Below are 23,091 nucleotides of genomic sequence, written 5' to 3'. Positions count from 1 at the left end.
CAGAATTATACTTAAACTGGTAAGTATAACCATATTTACTAATCTTTAGTAAATCATGACGAATAAGCTTATCGATCTTTTGTGGTGGACTTGACCAGTGCACAAGAATGTGTACTCGATCCCTTAGTCTTTCACTTGACTCACATATACATGTGAACAAGGATCTAGTCTTAATTTTCCAAAGCTGGAAGTTCTCATTCATCATACTATACAACTTGCATGATTCCAAGTTTCGGTCCAATTGAAACCTTGGGTGATAAGAATCTTTCCATATTTGAAAATTTTAGTCACTACCACAAATGAAAGAATCAAATTCACATCTCCATTATTGCTAGAAACATATAAACATCAATTTTCCATAAAATCCATTGCAAGGAGATATAAAGTAAAATAAAATCTAAATTTTATTTATTTATAAAATGCGGAAAAACTTTTCCCTTACAATGCAGCTTTAAATGAAAACTATGTTGTTACATATTTCCTAGCAATCTATCATAACTCCTAAGTAGTAGCTCACGAATCCGATCTTCGAACCATGCGATTGAAATCCATCTTTGCGATCAGATTCAGTATACTCTTTCTTTAAGTGTCTTTCCCTTTGCTTGATTTTTCCAAACACCAAAATGTAATCGAGTAACATTTTTTATTAAGAATCATCAATAAGGAACTTAAAAAAGTTAGATAGTGGACTTACCTGAAGCAAAATCAAACTTTCTGACTAGACCTTCTTTTAGAGTTTTGGGAAGATCATAATTGTCTGAACCAGTCACGGGACATCGTCTTCATTAGGAAAGCTTATTCCAAGAGTTTTGGGAAGATCATAATTGATTTAAATTCCTTAACATAACACCCAATATGAAATATTAAGGCTAGGACCCAATACAATATTTTATAACTTGGAAGAGGGATGTCGTAATCCAAGCTATAAAATAATTGAAGGTAGGTGAATGACAATTCACCAATTTCCACCATGAAAAACGAAATAAATTATTAGGTTTTAATTGGATTTGAAATTCCTAGATCTTTTGAGATTCATTGAAATTTCAATGGCATGTTTCCATCTCGACTGTGCCCTTCTTGTTTTGTGACTGGGATGTCGAGGATCACAAAACAAGTTGTGAAGTAACCATGCAAATTACTTGGTACCCTTAATGTTTACCCCTCAATCGATGTGCCGGTTAACCACATGCGCTCCATAGATACTATGATAAACATTAAGTTACCCTTTGCCTACCCTGTTAAGTCCAGCTAGTGTGTCGGTTAACCACACGCGCTCCACTAACCGACTTAAGCAAAGTGCAAAGTGTAATTTCATGGGTTAGCACCTTATTCACTTTTTCCTAAAGTAACTATGATTGGGAATTTATAAAACATTTAGTTACTTTATATTTATCATTAATAATTTTAATGAGGATTTAAAGTCTTTGTCTTACTCGTTCGACTAACGACCCTCTACCGATCAAGGAAGCGGTGGGTGAGAGTGGACACCCATTAAGCTGCCATTTTATAGGCAGCAACCTTATACCCCCTTATAGACTGACTTCGTGAATGAGGCCTACTAATGGTAAAACGACTTGTTCTTTTACATATATAATTATTATTAACTTATAACATTCTAAAGTATAAGGGTTGAATTTTAACTTTTAAATTCTAGGGGTTGGAACTAAAGTTTTTAAAGTGAATTTACATGTTCCAAAACTTGAGGGAAAGTTTTTGTAACTTTCAAAACTTTTCATCTTTCATAACTTATGAGTTAAATGGTTTATTAAAATGAGAGACTTTTCATTTTATGTAACCTATGTGTTTCTTTAATGGAATTTAAAAGAATGACTTTTGGTAATCCATAACTTGAGGACAAATTATAGATTCCATTAAAACACATAATGATCAAGAATTAAACTAACAAGCAAGTTACAAATAATTCCTATGATCTTCTAAACTCATAAGTTCATGAACATACATATCAACAATTTCAAGAATCATAAAATTAACCATATAAAACTTGAAATTTTGATAATAGCTATTGAAAATGGATTAGCATAACCATTACACCATCTAAAATAAGTTTTATAAGACCAAAACAGTTTAGGTTAATGTTTCTAGTCCATTTCCAGCAGCAAAAGTCAAAAAACTACATTCTGGGGTTCCTACTCGTCGAGTGCATGAACCTACTTGACGAGTAGGATGAATTTGTGCTTGGACTCGTCGATTCCCCCCATGGATTCGGCGAGTCCACTGTCTAGACAGCAAGATTTTCAGCTTTTTCCACAATTTTGCATCAAATATCAAGCAAACAAGCCTAGGCTCTGATACCACTGTTGGGTTTTGAGCATTCTAACACTCCTATGGTGTACATGCAACCCTATAAACCTTGGATCTATGTTTTATCTATGATACATGAAAATTTGTTTTTCCAAGGTTCATAACCTATCTAGCATACATGGGGAACTTTTAAACCTAAAAGTAAGCAAGAAATACATACCTTTAGTTGCTTGAATTCCTTGAGAACTTTGTGAGCCTAGCACCTCAAGTGTGATGCCTCAAATGTCTCATACAACACCAAGTATACTTGGAATGACCTTGAGAGAAATAGAACACTTCTAAAATCGGATATGCCCTCTTGTTCTCAGACTAGTGCCGATTTTGGTCTACAACATATTCTTTTTATAGTGTGTCATAAGTAGGGTTACACCATGTAAACCCTAACTTGGCATGGCTCTTCATTTCCATGATCCATGGGTTCAAAGACACCATGGAGCATCCATGGAGCATCCTATGGGTTTTAGCCCAACTTGATAATCCATGGAGAATTAGCCCACTATACAAGTATGGGTGATTTACACAATCAACCCATATATTTAATTAGTCTTCTTTTGATCACTTAATTAATTCAAAATTAATGCTAGATCAATACTAATTAAATAATATTATTAATATATTAGAACTTACAATATATTAATAAACCTTAAGTGTTATTTCTCTCATTTTCGTCTATCCAAATGCATGATCCTTGCAACCTAAATGGACCATGCTAATCGGGTCAAGTACATTCTAGAAATAGTTATGAACTTAGACACCTAATCCAACAGGAAGACCCTGGGGGAGCCCATGGCAGTATGATATAAGACCATGAGGGGGAGCCCATAGCATTCCTAGGTAAATACCATGTTGGGGAGCCCATGGCAAGTAGGTATAAGACCCTCGGAGGAGCCCACAACATCCTTATATGTTTGTATGCATGGCTTATGTGGTTATGTAGCTTATATAACTAATATGGATTATGTGATTATGTGGATTGTGTAAGGGTATGCTTTGGGGAACTCACTAAGCATTAGCTTACAGTTTGTTGATTGTTTCAGGTACTTCAGAGCCTAAGGGCAAGGGCAAGGCTTAATGGTGCAGCGTGCACTCTCTGACATTTTATATGGGGACACTCTAATATTTTAAATAAAATGTTGATGCTATGGATTCTGAAAACAGTTGTCATGGTATTTTATATTTATGAGAATGTTTTGTTTAATTAAAAATGAAAATTTTATTTGGAAATTTGGGTCGCTACAATTTGGTATTAGAGCCTTGGTAAATTTGAGGGATTTGGGCACACTCTCGGGTGTGTCAGAACTCAAACTTAGAAAATGGTAAAACTATTTTAAAAATAAAAAGTTAACAACTTCTTAAAATGGAAAAGGGGAGAGTGCAATGCGCATGATCGGCCAAGCCCAAGTAAGTAGTTCCCCAATATGTTAGCCATGCTATACTAATATGTGGATTATGATAATCCTATGAATCTTGCTATGTGTATGCTTTCAAATTTATATACAGTTAGGGTCTTATAACCTCAAAATGATTGATTTGGCCTTATATCTTGTTCTTTGTCTGGTTGTGGTCTTAGGGTAGAGTCTGTTATTCGAAAGTCTATTTAATACTGTTCTGTGTATAATTTGCATGCATAAGGCATCCTGTTATGATTGAGTTCTGTTTGATATGGATGGAGAAAATCTTAGGATAGCCTAGGATTTGAGATATGTGGTAGTCTGTGAAATATGTTTTGTTCTCGGACGAATTAGAGTTACCAGGTAGAGCCTTGGGGAAGGTACAGGTAGGTGTGGAAGGTAGTATTAGGTCGTACTACTAAAAGCATCGGAAATGTACCCGAACTATTGTTTGATCTGAAAGCTCTAAGGAGGACAGGTGCGGGAGGATCCCCTCTTTGGACATACTGATCATTTTGTTTTACGGTATTGCAGTGCAGTGTGGTGGTGACATGACATGGAACTGGGGGATCAGGATCGGGATCCGGGTCGGGCTATGATACCAAACCTATTGATGTGAGGTTGCGTGAGCTTATCGCGACCGAGTTTACGAGAGGCATCCTTGACACTACCCCAGTGATATTTGGGACAGTCAAGGAAGGGATGATGGAGATCATGGAGGATCGGCTTAGGTCCTTCCGAGCCGATATTGTTGCAGGCCAGAACGGGGCCTGAACTCCCTCGTTCAGGGAGTTCAAGGCATACAGAGCGCCTGAGGTCTTCGGGGTTAAGGACCCCATAGCTAGTCGACGTTGGGTGGCAGACATGGAGCATGCCCAATGCACAAGCTTTTTCCCCGATGCGACAAAAGTAGGGTTTGCCTCGTGTATGTTGAGGGATCGAGCAAGGGATTTGTGGGAGGAGGTGACTAGCCAGGTAGGAGCAGCCGGTGTGGCTGAGATGATGTGGGCCGAGTTTTTCAGACACTTTGATCTGGAGTTTGAACCATCGATTGAGGTGCAACGGTTAGTGAGGGAGTTTCAGAAGCTCCAGCAGACCACTGAGACTGTGGCGGAAATCACCGCCAAGTTTCGAGAACGAGCATTGTTGATCCTGTAGTATGTTGTATATGAAGATATGAGGAGGAAAAGGTATCATTCCATGTTGAGGGATGATATCCGGGAGTTCGTGAGCTTTACAGGGTGCAAGACCTTGAATGAGATGGTGGAGAAGGCCCGAGAGTGGGAGATGGAGTTGGAGCTTCTTACTAAGTGAAAGTTGTAGCAGGTTCAGGCAGTTGCAGGTCAGGCTAAAAAGCCTAAGACCTCAGATTCTTATGGTAGTCGCTAGCAGGGCCGTGGTTGATGTGCCAAGTGTGGCAAGCTACATAGTGGGGCCTGCCAAGCAGCGAGCTCGGGATGTTATGTATGTGGCCAACCGGGCGACATGAGCAGGGATTACCCCAAGAAGGGATTGATTTGTTTTCACTTCGACCAGAATGGCCATAAAAAGGTTGATTGTCCTAGGTTGCGGGGAGGAGGAGGAGCGGTGGTGGTGCTTGCGCTTGCCACGATGAGGATCACTGATGGCCGCACTGCCAAGGCAGATGCTCCTGCAGAGAAGAGCTGTGCATTTTTGTTGACTACTAAGGAGGCTCGGGCAGTGCCAGACGTTGTGGCTGGTACATATTTTATTCTTACTGTTTGATATTGATTTGTTTTGCTTATATGTATATACGTGCTACCGTATAGGTACCTTTTTGGTCAATGGTATGTCTGCCCACGTTTTGTTCGATTCGGGAGCTACCCGATCGTTTGTATCTCTTGTGCTTAGAGAGAAGTTTAGGGATGCTCCGGGAACATTGGATTCTCCACTTGAGGTTGAGATTACAGATGATCGCACAGTGAGTGTTGCGAGGGTATACCGGGACTGTGTCCTGAATGTATTTGGGGAGAGGTTTTGGGTTGAACTAGTACCAATAATGCTGCAGGGACTAAAGGTGATCATGGGGATGGACTGGTTAGGGGCCAATGGGGCCATGATAGATTGCGAGCGCTAGCTAGTGAGAGTTTGAAACCCAAGTGGAGGACAACTGACAATTCATGGAGAGAGGGCCTTGCAAGGGCCAACCCTCTATTCGGATGTAAGAGCTAGGAGGCTTCTCCATTAGGGTCGTTCGGTATTTTTGGCGTACATCTCAAATACGAGGGTTGAGCCTACGTCAGATTTGATTAGTGTGCCAGTTGTACGATATTTTTGGGATGTCTTTCCCGAAGAGTTGCCAGGGGTGCCTCCGGAGAGGCAGGTAGAGTTTCGTCTTAATTTGGTACTGGGTGCTGCTCCGATAGTCAAAGTGCTATACCGACTAGCTCGGCCTGAGATGCAGGATCTGTCTACGCAACTTCAGGAGCAGCTAGAACGAGGGTTTATTCGTCCGAGCAGTTCCCCATGGGGAGCACCGATCTTGTTCATGAAAAAGACGGATGGGTCATACAGGATGTGTATTGATTAATTATATTTGAACAAGTTAACGGTGAAAAACCGTTATCCGCTCCCGAGGATCGATGATTTGTTCGATCAGCTACAGGGTGCATCTTGGTTTTCCAAGATTGATCTTCAGTCGGGGTATAATCAGATGAGGATATACTGAAGACAATTTTAGGACTAGGTACGGGCACTATGAGTTTGTGGTGATGCCATTCGGGCTCACCAATGCTCCAGCAACGTTCATAGAAGACTTGAGCTTTCGTATTTCCATTCTCATCCAAATCACAATCCCTTGCGAGATGGGGTCCTCCACGATTTTCGCATCCTACCCTAATAGCATGGATTGCTTGATCCATTTTTTTCATTCTTTGATCTAGACTATCAAGCTTTGCTATCACCGCCGCCATGCTATCACTTGCCGCGTTTACTACCCCTCGACTTACTTCGTTTCTCGGATTGTGGTATTCTCTAGAGTGCTTAGAGAATTCTTCAATTAATTCTTTAATTACCGGGGGCGCCTTCTTTGTAGGTGGGCCTTGAGAATCAAGTAATTGCCTTGTGGTGACATTGACTCCATCATAGAAAATGGAGACCTCTTGTTGGCTGTTAAGGTCATGGTGTGGGCAATTTCTAAGTAGGCTCTTGTATCTTTCCCAAGCTTCATAAAGAGATTCTCCGGGTTGTTGCTCGAAGTTGGCAATGGCTTTCTTTAGCTTGGCTATCTTGGAGGGTGGGCAGAAATGGTCTATGAACTCTTCTTTCATCTTGGCCCATGTGGTGACCGATCCGGGAGGAAGTGACTTTAACCAATCTTTTGTAGCTCCTTTAAATGTGACAGGAAGCATGCGAAGAAGCTGGGTCTCGCGTGGAACATTCGGGACGTTGAAGTAATCGGCCACATCATTCACTTCGTCCAAGTGCTTGTAAGCGTCTTCGTGATCCTTCCCGTAAAAAGGAATCTCCTTGAGTTGGGCGAGAATATGGCCTTTTAGTTCGAAAGTGGCGGTCGCGGGAATTGCGGGTTGCACAATTCCCGGCCCGGTGTCATCACGCATCCTTTTCTTCCATTCCCCCATTGGGACTTCATCAATGTTAGCCATTGTGATAGCTAACTCTTCTTCGGAATCGGTTTCGTGCTCGTAAGTGTGCTCTTCTTCTTCCTCGGTCTCGTACTCGATATCTTCTTGAATTGGTTCTTCAATTGTCAACAAGGCACTGGATGCTCCTGATTTGCTGCTCTTCTTCTTGCTGAAAACGGATTGTAAGTTTTTGAGTGGTGAGTTCTTTGAAGATGTGGTTTCTCCAACGGCTTTTCCTTTGTTTTTTCTTAGTGTGGATTCCGGGTCTTCCAAAGGAGGTACCAGAGGTGTATCAGATCCTCGGGTCATGAAACAGCTGAAAAAAACGAAACAAAAGAAACGAAACGCGTAAAAGGAACAAAAACGGAATAAAAAAAATAAAGCTGAAACAGCGATGTACTCGCCGAGTCGGCACGAATGCACTCGGCGAGTTCAAAGCAAAAACTGAAAAAAATTTCTAGTTATCCTAAAAACAGAATTTTATTCAAACTAAATCTACTTACTGAATTGCTTTGTAAATAACTTTGTGTAAGATAAATCCTACACAAAGGATCGATTAAACTAGAATTTAATACTAATTTTAGAACCGTTCCCCGGCAACGGCGCCAAAAACTTGATGTGTGCAAACTCACTTAGTTTTAAACCTACTTTTAATTATCAAATAACACACAAAAGGCAGTGAACCTATCAATTGTGGTATAGCTAAATAAGCAGGGTATCGAACACAGGGAACGACAAATTAAACTAAAAACTAATTTAATCTAAGTTAATTAAGAAGTAGGGATTTTTTCTTTAGTTTTACAAGACTAGAAACTTACTAACTATTACTAATTTAAGACTAGAAAATAACGATTTAACTAGATTCAATAATTGGAAAGGAACTTCTGTTTAGTTCAACTTGGTTAACTCTATGGTTGATTTCAAGGTAATAGTGCAATGGATTAATTCTTTCGTTGGTTACCGATTCAAGTGATTAGATTCGTGTTCACTACCCTAATCCTTAGCAAATAAACTAACTCAAACAGTGGCCAATTGTCTAATTTAATTATATTCATTAGATTAATTATTCGGGTTAAGTTAGACTTGCAATAGTTAACTAATTTATTCTTTTTAATTAACCTCTTGTTTGATAGTCATCTTACAAGCTTGCACATGAATTTACTCAATTTTCTTATTAATTCTAGTTTCATATTCATTAATCCTAGACATATAGCATAGTGATCACATAGCATATGAGGTCAATAATCAATAGATGTTCATGCTAATCAATTATCTTCCTATTAACAGAAAATTAATTATTATTCACACACAAGGTTCTTTAGCAAGCTAAAATAACAAAAATTCACCAACTTGGAATTAATCCTACCAATCAATCAAACCATATTGTCAACTTTGTATCCCCAAACAGAAGTCTAAAGGTTTTAGCTCATAATTAAAGTAAATAACAGCAAACAAACAAAGTCAAGTTGCTTAATCATAATGAATAAACAAAAGAATAAGTGGAATGATGAAATTTTGCCTTAATTACTCTCCGGAATTGAATTCTAGCTTCCTTCGTCGTCTTCTAGGGTTTTTCTGGCTTCTCAATCGTAGCAAAGCACTTCTGAATCGTCCCAGAACTCCTCTCAATCGATCTGTGGAATTATCTTTAAATATACGAATCGACTCGTCGAGTCAAGTGGTGACTCGTCGAGTCCCTCTCACATTCCCCGTATTGCGATAACTCTCTGGGATCCCGAGTCATTATCTTCTCGATTCTTCGATTGGACTCGCCGAGTAGTCGATCTGACTCGCCGAGTAGGTGCCTTTTTTAGTGTTTTTCTTCTTTATTTCATTCTCGATCTTCTAACTGTTTCTCCCGCTTTCTTTTGCTTCCGAGCTTCATCTTTGGACTGAAAAACATAATTTAACACTTTTAAGTACCTTTTGTCCATAATATGCGATAATTAAGCTAATAAATGAATAAAAATGTATACTTAATATGAACTAATTATGCACATATCAAAATACCCCACACTTGTCTTTTGCTTGCCCCCCAAGCAAAACTGAAGTTTAAACATATTAGAATCATATATAACAACTCCAATCTAACCCAGCCATTATGCCAAGACCGCAACGCATGCATTTGTGTCTAAAATTTTTCCTAAAAACCTCCCATACTCCAAATACTCACAATCCTCATAAACACTTGCCCACTCATCCCGAACTATGCTCATTTTATGCAACCCTCCGAATCCATCCGCAGAAAACCTCTTACCCTCAAGGTGTTTTTAATTGAGCAACCCGAGCATACATAATCTAGAATTACAACTTTTTGATACCACTATGGAGCTCTTTTGAATTCATCTCTTCTTTGATATTTGATTTGATCTCTTTGAATTCACCACCTTTATTGTTTGATTTTCGGTATCTTCAACCTTTTTTGGATTTTCTTGGAATTTTGATCTTTTGATCTTCACTTTAATTGCTCCAAAATTCATACAATTTTTCTAGTAATTCTCTCTTTTTTTTACATGTATTCCTCACTTTTTTTTTCACTCAAATCCCTACATGCTTAAGCAGGGGCGCTCAATCTCAACCTTTATTGGCTAATGATAACAATTTTCCTGGATACATTTCAGGTTTAGGCTGCTAAACATATTGCACCCCTCGGACTGAGCAAGGTTATGTTTTTGTCCCATGATTTCACTGGAATAAGGAAGCCACAAATGCACTAGAACGTATATAGGCTCAACTAAACATTTGGGTTATCATGCAATTATCAACACAACTCTAACATGGAGTCCTAATTACTTTTACCAAAATTTCCTAAATTAAATCCCTAAGTCATAATTTTGGTATGCAAAATTTTAAAATTAACCTAAATTAAGACTCTAAATTTTCTATTATGTAACCAACCCCCTACCCTACACTTATTTGATGCAATGCCCTCATTGCATATTATGCATAATAAAAACATAAAAAGAAACTAAAGAGGGAATTGGAACAAACTCCCCTGGGATAGCAGTGGATAGGTTGATCACTTTCATTTTAGCTCCAACTTCAATTGACTTTAGACATAGTAACATCTTATCCATGCCTTGGGTGTCTCGTCTTGTGTGGGTCACTCCAAATACGCGGAAAACAGTGTAAGATCTTCAGGAATGATTATGGAAAGAATAAATAGTCAAGTGGTACTCTAATTAGCATCAAATCAGCAGCCTCTTCGACATGAAACCAAACGACTCGTCGAGTATATACCAGACTCGGCGAGTTACTACGGGAAATCTTCGCATTTGTGAGAATTAAGGGCGACTCGTCGAGTCAGTTTAGTGCACTCGACGAGTTGGTCACTGAATGAAAATAATAGCATTCTGCATCTGATCCAGCTTCCAATAAACTCTCTATACTTCCTATTCACTTCTAGACTCCCTTGCCAACATCTCTAAGGACCGGACTCAATACTTTAACTCTAACGCTCCTTTTTCTTGACTCTCTTTCTCACTTGGATTCTATAACTCTAAACCCTTTTGAAGCTAGCACTCCTAATTCAATTCTGAAAAAATTGTCAAAGCATCAAACATTAATTAAACATCGAAAACAAGTGCTTAAAAACATCAAACAAACCAAATAAAACAAACACAAAATTAAAAAGTGTTCAATCAAAATGCATAAAAACATCAATCCTCCTCCTCATCATCATCAAGCCCTACTCCACTTCCTCCAGCCCCACTTCTTCTTGCACTTATCACTTCTTCCCATGTTGGAATATATGGAAAGTTACCACCATCAATGTGTGGAATGTTAAAGTGGTCAAAAAGTCGGATATGAGATTGGTTACTAAAATTAAAACCCCGCGCCATTTGATCCTGGAGTCGCCTCATCTCCACATTGTACCAATCCATTGGTACTTCGTCATTCTCAACCAGAATCACCAGCGGCTCCTCCTCAATATCCCGCTCTCTCCTCGAACGAACCCTCCTCCCCGGTGCTTCGGGACCAACAACCGGATCATCATTCGGGATGGCATAGTGGCCACCACCATAATCTTCAATAATTCTCGCTCTCTGGAAAAGAATTGGATTGAATGGAGGTGTAGGGATCAACGTCATGAAGTTCCACGCACCGCGGTTCATCAACCCGAATGAATTTGCCAACTGGGTGACAAACATCCCACCATTAATTCGGGAAGTTTTGCGATCCTTGACCGCACCCTCCGAGAGATATGAAGCTAGACACCAAGGAATGTTGCAAAAAACGCCGGGTGTAATGATGCTCCATAAATAGAAGACGTCAAGGTTGGAAACCTTGTCATCATCCTTTCGTTGATTGATGGTGGATGAAATGAGGCGGTGTATGAGGCGGTGTGCTGGGTATCGAATGCTCCCTTCCTGTGCCGACTTTAGAATGTAGACTTTGTTACCAATAGTATTCCACCATCCCGTACTTGTAACTCCTTCGGGAAACACCATATGGGTTTGTGTCAAAAAGGCCCGAAAAATGGGTGTTGAGACCAAGGGCTGATCATAAACCCCTAATCGACAGGCAAGATCCACCATAGAGCATTGACGAAACTCTCCCCCAAGACAAAAACTGAAGCCGGACGGGTGATAAGCATCCACTCCCCCGGTAAAAGATATCGTGGAGAAAAACTCCAAACAAAGCTCCAAATAAACCGGCTCCTGAATACGGAAGACCCGGCTCCACTCGTCACACACCATTGTTTCGCCGTCATGATGAAACTCCTTCAAGAGATAAGGAGCTAAATCCTCCTCATAGCGCACATTCTGCAGCCAATCCCAATCTATCCGGTTGGGCACATAGACCTCTTTCTTCTTGATATCAGCCAACTTCTTTTTCCATTTCCGCAATGTCGAAGTGGACTCGATTTGTGGGAAGTTTAGCCATGGAAAATCCCCTTGGTTGCCACTGGAAGTTTGCCCCCTTCTGAACATGATTTCTGCAAAACAAAAACCCAAAACCCAGAAAACACAGAATATAATTAAAACAATCTCGCATATGCATCCCGACTCGACTCGTTGAGTCCAGGCATGACTCGGCGAGTCGCTCGAACTGCACGAGTCAGTCGGCGGGTCAATGGAAATTAGGCCATGAAACCTGGAAATTTCGTCAAGGGTTTTGTCTAGGGACTTACTACTAAGGTATTAAGGCCATAATAAGTAATCAAAACAACATAATTCATGAAAAATCAAAACCCTAGAAATTTACTACTTTTCAAAAACGGGTTTTTCATGCAATTGCTACCATAAATGGCCTTATAATCTCATTCTTAACAGAAAACAAGAAGAAATTTGTTACCTTTTTAGATTGATCTTGAAAAATTTGAAGAAAACTTGAAGAACAAAGATGAATGCTTGAGAGAAAGTTTGAAAGATGCGCCCGTCGAGTGTGTATGTGAAAAACTGATTCTTAGGGTTAAAACCCTAGTTACCAGTTGTAAAAGTAATTTCAAAATTATTTTTTTCCTGTAAATAATACCGACTCGTCAAGTCGGGGTCAGACTCGGCGAGTCTGGTCGCGAAGTCAAAGTTTTTCTGAAATCAATATGGACTCGTCGAGTCGTGGTCAGACTCGGCGAGTCTCTTGCAAAAAATTCATAATTTTCAAAATTTTGTTATTTATTTAAAATCATTTCACCCCACACTTAACCTATGCACACTCTCAAGCAGACATGTCCAATGATTTGGAAGATTAAAATTCTAAAAACGAAGCAAAAATTAGAAAAAACTAAAAAGTAAAAAGTAAAAGAAAGCAAACTCTATATAACGGGTTGCCTCCCGCCAATCGCTTCTTTTTAAGGAGTCATTAGCTAGACTCCTTCCCATCTACGTTTCGTCATCTCCGAGCATCGGGAACGTACGCCTAACTTTTTGTGATTTGTACTTGGTCTTGTAAGCGTGAATCTTCTTCTTATAAGCCCTTTTCAATGCATCTCTTTTCTTTTTCACAACCTTATCCTCAGCTGCTTGGGCTTCCCTTTTCCTCTTTTTCTTCTTTACCCCATTCTTTTTATCCTCCTCTTGCACCTCCTTCTTTTTAAATGTAATTACTTCATATTTCATGATGGTTCGTGCTTTAGGTTTAGTAGCGAATGGTTGATCAGCTTCCACCCTCCTTTCCTTTGTCTCTTTTTCCTTTCCAGTGCTCAACCCAACTTCAAACGGAATTGTATCAAGACATGCCACATCGATGTATTGAACTTTCCTTCCCTTTCCTCCTTCTGCTGTTTGTTCTTCTAAAGAATCATGAATAATATCTAAATCCAAGGTATGTGAAGAACTGGTAACAAACAGATGTAAGTCGGCCAAGTCTTTGTCAAATTCGACTGGACTCGTCGAGTCCATTAAAGTGACTCGGCGAGTCTAATCGGGTTTCATCACTTCTTGGGTGTTTTCTGAGTTGGCTCCTTCCAGTAACTTTTCTAACTCCTCCAAGTCCTTGCTAACATCAACATCCTCTTCAGAGTGTATCAAAAACTTGCTTGGATCATCTTTTAGCAAAAGTTCAAGCTCTCTTTGTAATATCTCATCATCCAATTGGATAATTGAGATTTCTTCATTCTTTTCCTCTTCTTGCTTGGCTTCTGGAATAGCTTTAAACATTATAGATTCATCACCCACTCTTAATGTCAATGTAGACTCACATATATCAATTAAAGCACACGCGGTGTTCAAGAATGATCTCCCCAAAATAATTGGAATTTCGGGGTCTTCTTTCATATCAACTACCACGAAGTCTACTGGGAAAATAAACTCGTCGGCTTTTATTAGGAGATCCTCACAAACACCTTGTGGATGGATTATCGTCTTGTCCGCCAAGTGGATCTTCATATTTACCGGCCTTGGTTCTGGTAAATTTAACTTCTTAAAGAATGACAAAGGCATCAAATTGATGCTTGCCCCTGAATCAGCCAATGCTCGGGTGAAAATTTCATTACCAAACTGGCACAGAATCACCATATTTCCCGGATCACCCTTCTTTTCCGGTAGCTCACTCATCAATATTTCCGCGATTTCAGCCAAATCCTTCCTAGCAGCAAAAAGGCCCTTAAGTAAGTTGAAGTACTTAGGTGTTTGTAGCATTGTTTCCACAAATGGCACATTGACTTTTAAAGCTTTAACATGCGTCATGAAGGTTCTGTATGCTTCTACTTTTTCTGCAGGCATGGCTTTGATTGGGTATGGCAGAGGAGGATTATAAGGCTTCAAAGAACTGACAGTTTTCTCATTTACGCATGGACTCGTCGAGTCCATTGGAGTGACTCGGCGAGTCGGATCGGGTTTTGCTGGGTCCGATTCTTCTACCTTTTCTGCCTTCTTCTTGGAGATTCTCAGTGCTTCTGTAACTTTTTCTTCACTGCTGGAGGCTATTACACTTACATTCTCCATTCTTGGATTGGGTTCGGTGTTACTCGGAAGTTGACCCGGTCTTCTCTCATTCACTTGATGCGCAAGCTGCCCCAGCTATTTCTCAATGTTGAGAATTGATGCTTGCTGATTCCTAAGCATGTTTCTGGTCTCGTGTATGGCAGCATCGTGATCATTGTGTCTTTTTTCGGACGCGGCTATGAATCTAGTGAATAACTCTTCTAAATCGGGTTTCTTTTCTACCGGTTCTTCCTTTTGGTATAGTCCCCTCTCCTTCTGCTTGTATTTCTCCTCCTTTGCCTTCTTATACTCCTCGTATGGTAGCCAATCCTTCTAAGGTTTTCGCCAATTTTCATCATACCGATCACCACTTGAATAGAAGACTTGAGCTTTCGTATTTCCATTCTCATCCAAATCACAATCCCTTGCGAGATGGGGTCCTCCACGATTTTCGCATCCTACCCTAATAGCATGGATTGCTTGATCCATTTTTTTCATTCTTTGATCTAGACTATCAAGCTTTGCTATCACCGCCGCCATGCTATCACTTGCCGCGTTTACTACCCCTCGACTTACTTCGTTTCTCGGATTGTGGTATTCTCTAGAGTGCTTAGAGAATTCTTCAATTAATTCTTTAATTACCGGGGGCGCCTTCTTTGTAGGTGGGCCTTGAGAATCAAGTAATTGCCTTGTGGTGACATTGACTCCATCATAGAAAATGGAGACCTCTTGTTGGCTATTAAGGTCATGGTGTGGGCAATTTCTAAGTAGGCTCTTGTATCTTTCCCAAGCTTCATAAAGAGATTCTCCGGGTTGTTGCTCGAAGTTGGCAATGGCTTTCTTTAGCTTGGCTATCTTGGAGGGTGGGCAGAAATGGTCTATGAACTCTTCTTTCATCTTGGCCCATGTGGTGACCGATCCGGGAGGAAGTGACTTTAACCAATCTTTTGTAGCTCCTTTAAATGTGACAGGAAGCATGCGAAGAAGCTGGGTCTCGCGTGGAACATTAGGGACGTTGAAGTAATCGACCACATCATTCACTTCGTCCAAGTGCTTGTAAGCGTCTTCATGATCCTTCCTGTAAAAAGGAATCTCCTTGAGTTGGGCGAGAATATGGCCTTTTAGTTCGAAAGTGGCGGTCGCGGGAATTGCGGGTTGCACAATTCCCGGCCCGGTGTCATCACGCATCCTTTTCTTCCATTCCCCCATTGGGACTTCATCAATGTTAGCCATTGTGATAGCTAACTCTTCTTCGGAATCGGTTTCGTGCTCGTAAGTGTGCTCTTCTTCTTCCTCGGTCTCGTACTCGATATCTTCTTGAATTGGTTCTTCAATTGTCAACGAGGCACTGGATGCTCCTGATTTGCTGCTCTTCTTCTTGCTGAAAACGGATTTTAAGTTTTTGAGTGGTGAGTTCTTTGAAGATGTGGTTTCTCCAACGGCTTTTCCTTTGTTTCTTCTTAGTGTGGATTCCGGGTCTTCCAAAGGAGGTACCAGAGGTGTATCAGATCCTCGGGTCATGAAACAGCTGAAAAAAACGAAACAAAAGAAACGAAACGCGTAAAAGGAACAAAAACGGAATAAAAAAAATAAAGCTGAAACAGCGATGTACTCGCCGAGTCGGCACGAATGCACTCGGCGAGTTCAAAGCAAAAACTGAAAAAAATTTCTAGTTATCCTAAAAACAGAATTTTATTCAAACTAAATCTACTTACTGAATTGCTTTGTAAATAACTTTGTGTAAGATAAATCCTACACAAAGGATCGATTAAACTAGAATTTAATACTAATTTTAGAACCGTTCCCCGGCAACGGCGCCAAAAACTTGATGTGTGCAAACTCACTTAGTTTTAAACCTACTTTTAATTATCAAATAACACACAAAAGGCAGTGAACCTATCAATTGTGGTATAGCTAAATAAGCAGGGTATCGAACACAGGGAACGGCAAATTAAACTAAAAACTAATTTAATCTAAGTTAATTAAGAAGTAGGGATTTTTTCTTTAGTTTTACAAGACTAGAAACTTACTAACTATTACTAATTTAAGACTAGAAAATAACGATTTAACTAGATTCAATAATTGGAAAGGAACTTCTGTTTAGTTCAACTTGGTTAACTCTATGGTTGATTTCAAGGTAATAGTGCAATGGATTAATTCTTTCGTTGGTTACCGATTCAAGTGATTAGATTCGTGTTCACTACCCTAATCCTTAGCAAATAAACTAACTCAAACAGTGGCCAATTGTCTAATTTAATTATATTCATTAGATTAATTATTCGGGTTAAGTTAGACTTGCAATAGTTAACTAATTTATTCTTTTTAATTAACCTCTTGTTTGATAGTCATCTTACAAGCTTGCACATGAATTTACTCAATTTTCTTATTAATTCTAGTTTCATATTCATTAATCCTAGACATATAGCATAGTGATCACATAGCATATGAGGTCAATAATCAATAGATGTTCATGCTAATCAATTATCTTCCTATTAACAGAAAATTAATTATTATTCACACACAAGGTTCTTTAGCAAGCTAAAATAACAAAAATTCACCAACTTGGAATTAATCCTACCAATCAATCAAACCATATTGTCAACTTTGTATCCCCAAACAGAAGTATAAAGGTTTTAGCTCATATTTAAAGTAAATAACAGCAAACAAACAAAGTCAAGTTGCTTAATCATAATGAATAAACAAAAGAATAAGTGGAATGATGAAATTTTGCCTTAATTACTCTCCGGAATTGAATTCTAGCTTCCTTCGTCGTCTTCAAGGGTTTTTCTGGCTTCTCAATCGTAGCAAAGCACTTCTGAATCTTCCCAGAACTCCTCTCAATCGATCTGTGGAATTATCTTTAAATATACGAATCGACTCGTCGAGTCAAGTGGTGACTCGTCGAGTCCCTCTCACATTCCCCGTATTGCGATAACTCTCTGGGATCCCGAGTCATTATCTTCTCGATTCTTCGATTGGACTCGCCGAGTAGTCGATTTGACTCGCCGAGTAGGTGCCTTTTTTAGTGTTTTTCTTCTTTATTTCATTCTCGATCTTCTAACTGTTTCTCCCGCTTCCTTTTGCTTCCGAGCTTCATCTTTGGACTGAAAAACATAATTTAACACTTTTAAGTACCTTTTGTCCATAATATGCGATAATTAAGCTAATAAATGAATAAAAATGTATACTTAATATGAACTAATTATGCACATATCACTCACCTCGTGAGTTTAGTCAAATTAGGGTTTTTGACAGCGACGTCTTCGGAAGGCCATAACTTGTGCATACGAACTCCGTTTTTGACGTTCTTTATATCCACGCTTAGATTTTTAGGAGAACTACAACTCTCTTTCAGACTCAAATAGCTAATTCTAAGCGTATTTTAAATTCCTTATGTTATAGAGATTTTATAGTGTTCGGTTTATCATAACTTCTTCATGCAAAGTCAGATTTAGATGTTCTCTATATTTTTGGAATCGTATAGATGTACACTTTGATTTATGCCATAAAGTATGTATGAAAGTTCATATTTATATTAGAATTATCATTAAATACATAGTGAGTTTACTACATTACTAATATAACAAAATCACATTACATGATTGGTATAATCACATGTGATTGTTATTGACTTACTTTTGACTAGTGTTACAGAGGTGCAGTTTTTGGGGCATATCATTAACCAGGAGGGTATTTCGGTTCATCCAGCCAAGGTTGAGGCAGTGATATAATGGTAAGTACCAAAGAATGCATCTAAGATCCGTAGCTTGTTGGGTCTAGCGGGTTATTATCAGAGATTTATCCAGGATTTCTTCAAGATCATTGTTCCATTGACCCATGTGACCAAGAAGAATGTGACTTTCCAGTGGGGCCGGACCAGCAGTCAGCTTTCGAGACCTTGAGGCAGAGGGTATGCGAGGCCCCGATTCTAGTACTACCTGAGGGGCTGGATGATTTGGTAGTGTATTGAGATGCATCAATCTCAGGGTTAGGGGCGGTACTGATGCAGAAGGGGAATGTTATTGTGTACGCCTTGATGCAGTTGAAGCCTCATGAGGGTAATTACCCCACTCATGACTTGGAATTGGAGGCAGTGGTGTTTGCTCTCAAAATATGGAGGCATTACTTGTACGAAGTTCGGTGCACCATCTTTACTGACCATAAAAGCTTGAAGTATTTGATGGATCAGCAAAACCTCAACATGCGACATAGGAGGTGGTTGGATGTACTAAAATATTATGATTGTGAGATCTTATACCATCCAGGGAAGACCAACGTGGTGGTCGATGCTTTGAACCGCAAGACGGCGGGTTCCCCGATTGGGAACGCTTGTTTGAGGTTGATGGAGATCTCTCCATTGTTGGATATGATCAAGGAGGCTCAAGTGGAGGGTTTGAAGAGAGAAAATTGGAAGTTAGAGCAGATTCGGGGTCAAATTCGCTTGTTTGTTCGGGATGGTCCGGGTCTTTTGACACAGTGTGGTTGGGTTTGGGTTCTGGAATCTGAAGGAGTGAGACAAAAGATATTGGAAGAGGCACACAAGTCTAAGTTCTCTATACATCCGGGGGCTACAAAAATGTATAGAGACCTGAGACTGAGTTACTGGTGGCCCTGCATGAAGTGCGAGATTGCCTGGTTCGTTTAGCGGTGCTTTAACTACAGGAATGTCACGGCCGAACATTAGTGGCCTCATGGAAAGGTTCAGCCATTACCCATTCCCATATGGAAATGGGAAGAGATCACCATAGACTTCATTACGAAGTTACCGAGGACAACGAGGGTTGTGGATGCCATATGGGTCATCGTGGACAGTTTGACGAAGAGCGTCTATTTTATTACGATCTCCGAGAGTATCTCTGCTGAAAAATTAGCAGACATTTATGTGCGGGAGGTGGTGGTCATGGGGTGCCGATATGAGTGGTCTCTGATCGGGATGTCTGATTTACATCTAGGTTTTGGCAGAAGTTTCACGAAGAGTTGGGAACTCAGCTACACTTCAGCACCACATACCACCCTCCGACAGATGGCTTGAGCGAGCGGACGATTCAGACACTCGAGGATATGCTATGAGCATGTGTACTGGACTTTGGAGGGAGTTGGGATACATACCTCCCACTAGCACAATTTTTGTATAACAAAAATTATCATGCTAGTATCGACCGACCCCCATTTAAGATGTTGTATGGTCGGAGGTGCAGGACCCCAGCTTGTTGGGATGAAGTTGGGCACCAAGTCATAGGAAGCACCGAAGTGGTGCTTAAGACCACCGATGTGATCCAGCAGGTGCGTGACAGATTGCGAGTCACGTAGAGCTGTCAGAAGAGCTATGATGACCGTCATCGCTCAGATCTTGAGTTCTAGGTGGGTGACTTCGTTTTGCTAAGAGTATCACCATGGAAGGGTGTCATTCGATTCCAAAAGAGGCGCAAGTTAGGGCCCCGATATATTCTTCCGTTCAGGATTACCACCCATGTGGGCAAAGTGGCTTACCGTTTGGATCATCTAGATGAGCTTAGCCAGATTCACAACACCTTCCATGTGTCACAGCTTCAGAAGTGTGTTACTGACGAGGCTGCGGTCATATCTTTCGATGACATTCAGGTGGATGAGAGCCTGAACTACATCGACATGACCATTGTGGTCTTGGATAGGAAAGTTAAGGTCCTGTGCAATAAAGAAGTAAAGTTAGTGAAGGTGCAATGGCAGCACTGAAGGGGCTCTAAATGGAGATGGGAGCCAAAGGATGAGATGTGGGAGCACAACCCGGATTTGTTCGCATCAGCAGACTTCGAGGACGAAGTCTAGTTCAAGTGGGGGATATTTGTAATGCTCGTTTCAGGTATTTATCACTTTTCAGGATTTTTGGGTTTTAGAATGGAACTCGATGAGTTGGGAGCTCCAACTCGTCGAGTAGAGATCATTTTAGACGCTACATTTAGGATCTACTCGACGATTTGGAAGGCCCAACTCGATGAGTAGACACTGTAAAGAGAAACCCTAATTTTCAGGGGTTTGTACACTATTTACGGAAATTATGGCTCATTTGTGGCCTCTCACATTGTCCTTATTGTCCAGAGAGAAACCCTAACCGTGCCTTAGTGCTTCGTTGAGTGTGTGTGAGCTTTGGAGAGTGAATCTTGTGCTCTTTGGAAGGAAACTCGAAGTTTGAAGGGATTGAAGTGAGAAGAAGTCTATAGATTCGACATCTATCCTGTGTTAGCATCCATTTGGAGGTAAAAAGCCTCTACCTTGACCTCTTGTTTCTTGGATCTCCTACCATGGGAATTTAGTGCATTTTTAACCCATTTTAGGAGCCACTTTTAGAGTTGAGCATGGTTTGAAGTTGTGACTTTAGATCTGGACACCTTAGGCCTTCTTGGGCCTAGAGATTCAAGCATTTTCAAGCTTTGGCTTTTCCTCATGCCATAAACCCCTTCATAAGCTTAGTTTTGAGTGTTTTAGCCTCTTAAGGCCTTACATGCACGTAAAGTTCACAACTTTACATGGTATATACACCCTAGGGGACTAGATTTGTAGTTTGGAGCTTTAGATTCAACAGGAAATGACTGAACATGAAGAAGGCTGAAGGAACTCAATGAGTTACATAGCCAACTTGACGAGTTGGGCTGGGTTTACCCGCCTTTTTAGATTCTGAGTGAACTCGATGAGTAGGTGAGACGACGAGTTGATTGGAGTTTTTAGTCTCCTGTACACTAAAGAACTCGACGAGTTAATCGGGTAACTCGGCGAGTTGACTGGAGTTTTCAGTTTTTTGGACTCGGAAGGAACTCAACGATTTGCTAGATACACTTGACAAGTTGGGCTCAACATGGACTGTTGACCATGACTTTGACTATGGTTGACCAATTTTGACCTTAACGACATTTCTGGTATTTCAATAGTTTGACAAAGTTGGTCACATGATGATTGTAGGCAGTTAAGTTGGAGCTGCAAGTTGGGATTGACTTTAACAGTTCAACATTTCTTGAGAGGTGAGTCTCCTCACTATACCAATGGGTCGAAGGCACCAAGGCCGACCCATTTAGTTAGTAGTAGTGTTTATTGTGGATTCACTACTGATATGTCTGGTATACATGTATACGAGAATGTGCTAGTACTTACTGATGTATACGAGAATGTGCTAGTACTTATTGACTGGATATGTGAAGACCACGGGGGGAGCCTGTAACGCCCGGGTTTCGGGGCTAAGCATTTTTAGACAATGTAATAGTCTAGGTCAACTATTGTAACTCTTTTTAAGTAATAAAGATGAAATATTAGAATTATATGTGAATTATGTGTATTTTTGTGTTTATTACTTAATTATAAAGATATAATTAATAAAGGATAAAAATAAGTGTTAAAATTAAAGTGTGACATAAGCCCAATATCTTTACATAAAGTTGTAGTGGTTGAAACAAGGATTTCAGGGATATAAAGAACTCCGAAATCCGAGTTATAACGAAGAAGTTATGACCAGTCGATGTTTCGCGACGGAACCGGCACGATACCGGGAAGCGTAAATACTGAATTTATGATAGAGCGGGATTTAGCCTTATCAATCTAAACAAAAGTCGTAGAATACGTTAAACCGAGAGCGTCCATAAAAAGAACGCCCAAATCTGAGTTCGTATGAGGAAGTTATGATTTTTCAAAGTTTCGGATTAGCAGTGTATAGCCCGAAATTTGAATAATAGATCGAGCGATTTTTAGCCGACGCGACCTAAATGAGAATCGAATATCTCATTAAGAGTAGCGTAACAAGAAAAAGATGGGCGAAAACAGACGTCGGATGAAGAAGTTATGAATTTTTAACGGACCAATCCTATCCCGGCCTGTTAATAATATAACTTTTAAAATAAAGTCAAAGTTAGCCGACGGAGTCTAAACGAAAGTTGTAGAGTACGTTCCCAACTTCATGTGGATATAAAGAATGTCGAAAACAGAGCTCGCACGCAAAATTTACAAATTTTTAAAGTTTGTAGACGAATTTGCGATACCTGATGCTAAAGTGCTGACGTGGCGCTTTCCCAGCCGTCTGATGATGATCGCTGAAGTCGCACCGGATGAAGACATGTCACCTCGCCTTCGCTATTACGTCCAGCGTAACTTCGGTCCTATCCGTCTGAGTCCGAGTGTGAGACAGCTGGAGTCCACCTGTTGACCTTATCCGAAGCTACGTGGCGTGTAGCTGCTGACGCCCAGCGTAATAATAGTCAGACTATTAATTTGTGAGTTATATTAAGTGTTATTTAACACTTATATAATAGTAATAATAGTCAGACTATTAATTTGTTGCGGTTATCGTTAGACTAAACCCTAGTGGCATTGATACTAGGTTTTATCGAAGGAAAATTGTTTTGAGAGTATCGAAGCGCTGTCCGAGTACTGAGTCACCACCTTTCA

The 23,091-nt window shown here is 40.1% G+C and overlaps 2 non-coding genes across 2 annotated transcripts; both read left to right on the top strand.

The window, feature by feature from the left end:
• The first annotated feature begins 6,848 nt into the window (after window positions 1-6,848).
• Window positions 6,849-6,955, top strand: LOC145080840 (small nucleolar RNA R71). The gene has a single exon (XR_013695421.1). It is a non-coding gene; the product is annotated as a small nucleolar RNA R71 (small nucleolar RNA).
• Window positions 6,956-15,427: 8,472 nt separating this feature from the next.
• On the top strand, window positions 15,428-15,534 carry LOC145080839 (small nucleolar RNA R71). The gene has a single exon (XR_013695420.1). It is a non-coding gene; the product is annotated as a small nucleolar RNA R71 (small nucleolar RNA).
• Window positions 15,535-23,091: the final 7,557 nt, after the last annotated feature.

Source organism: Lactuca serriola, chromosome 1 (genome assembly GCF_051521515.1).
Source record: "Lactuca serriola cultivar US96UC23 chromosome 1, Lser_US96UC23_V15, whole genome shotgun sequence".
Lineage (NCBI taxonomy): Eukaryota > Viridiplantae > Streptophyta > Magnoliopsida > Asterales > Asteraceae > Lactuca > Lactuca serriola.
This window is presented reverse-complemented; position numbering and strand designations above follow the sequence as displayed.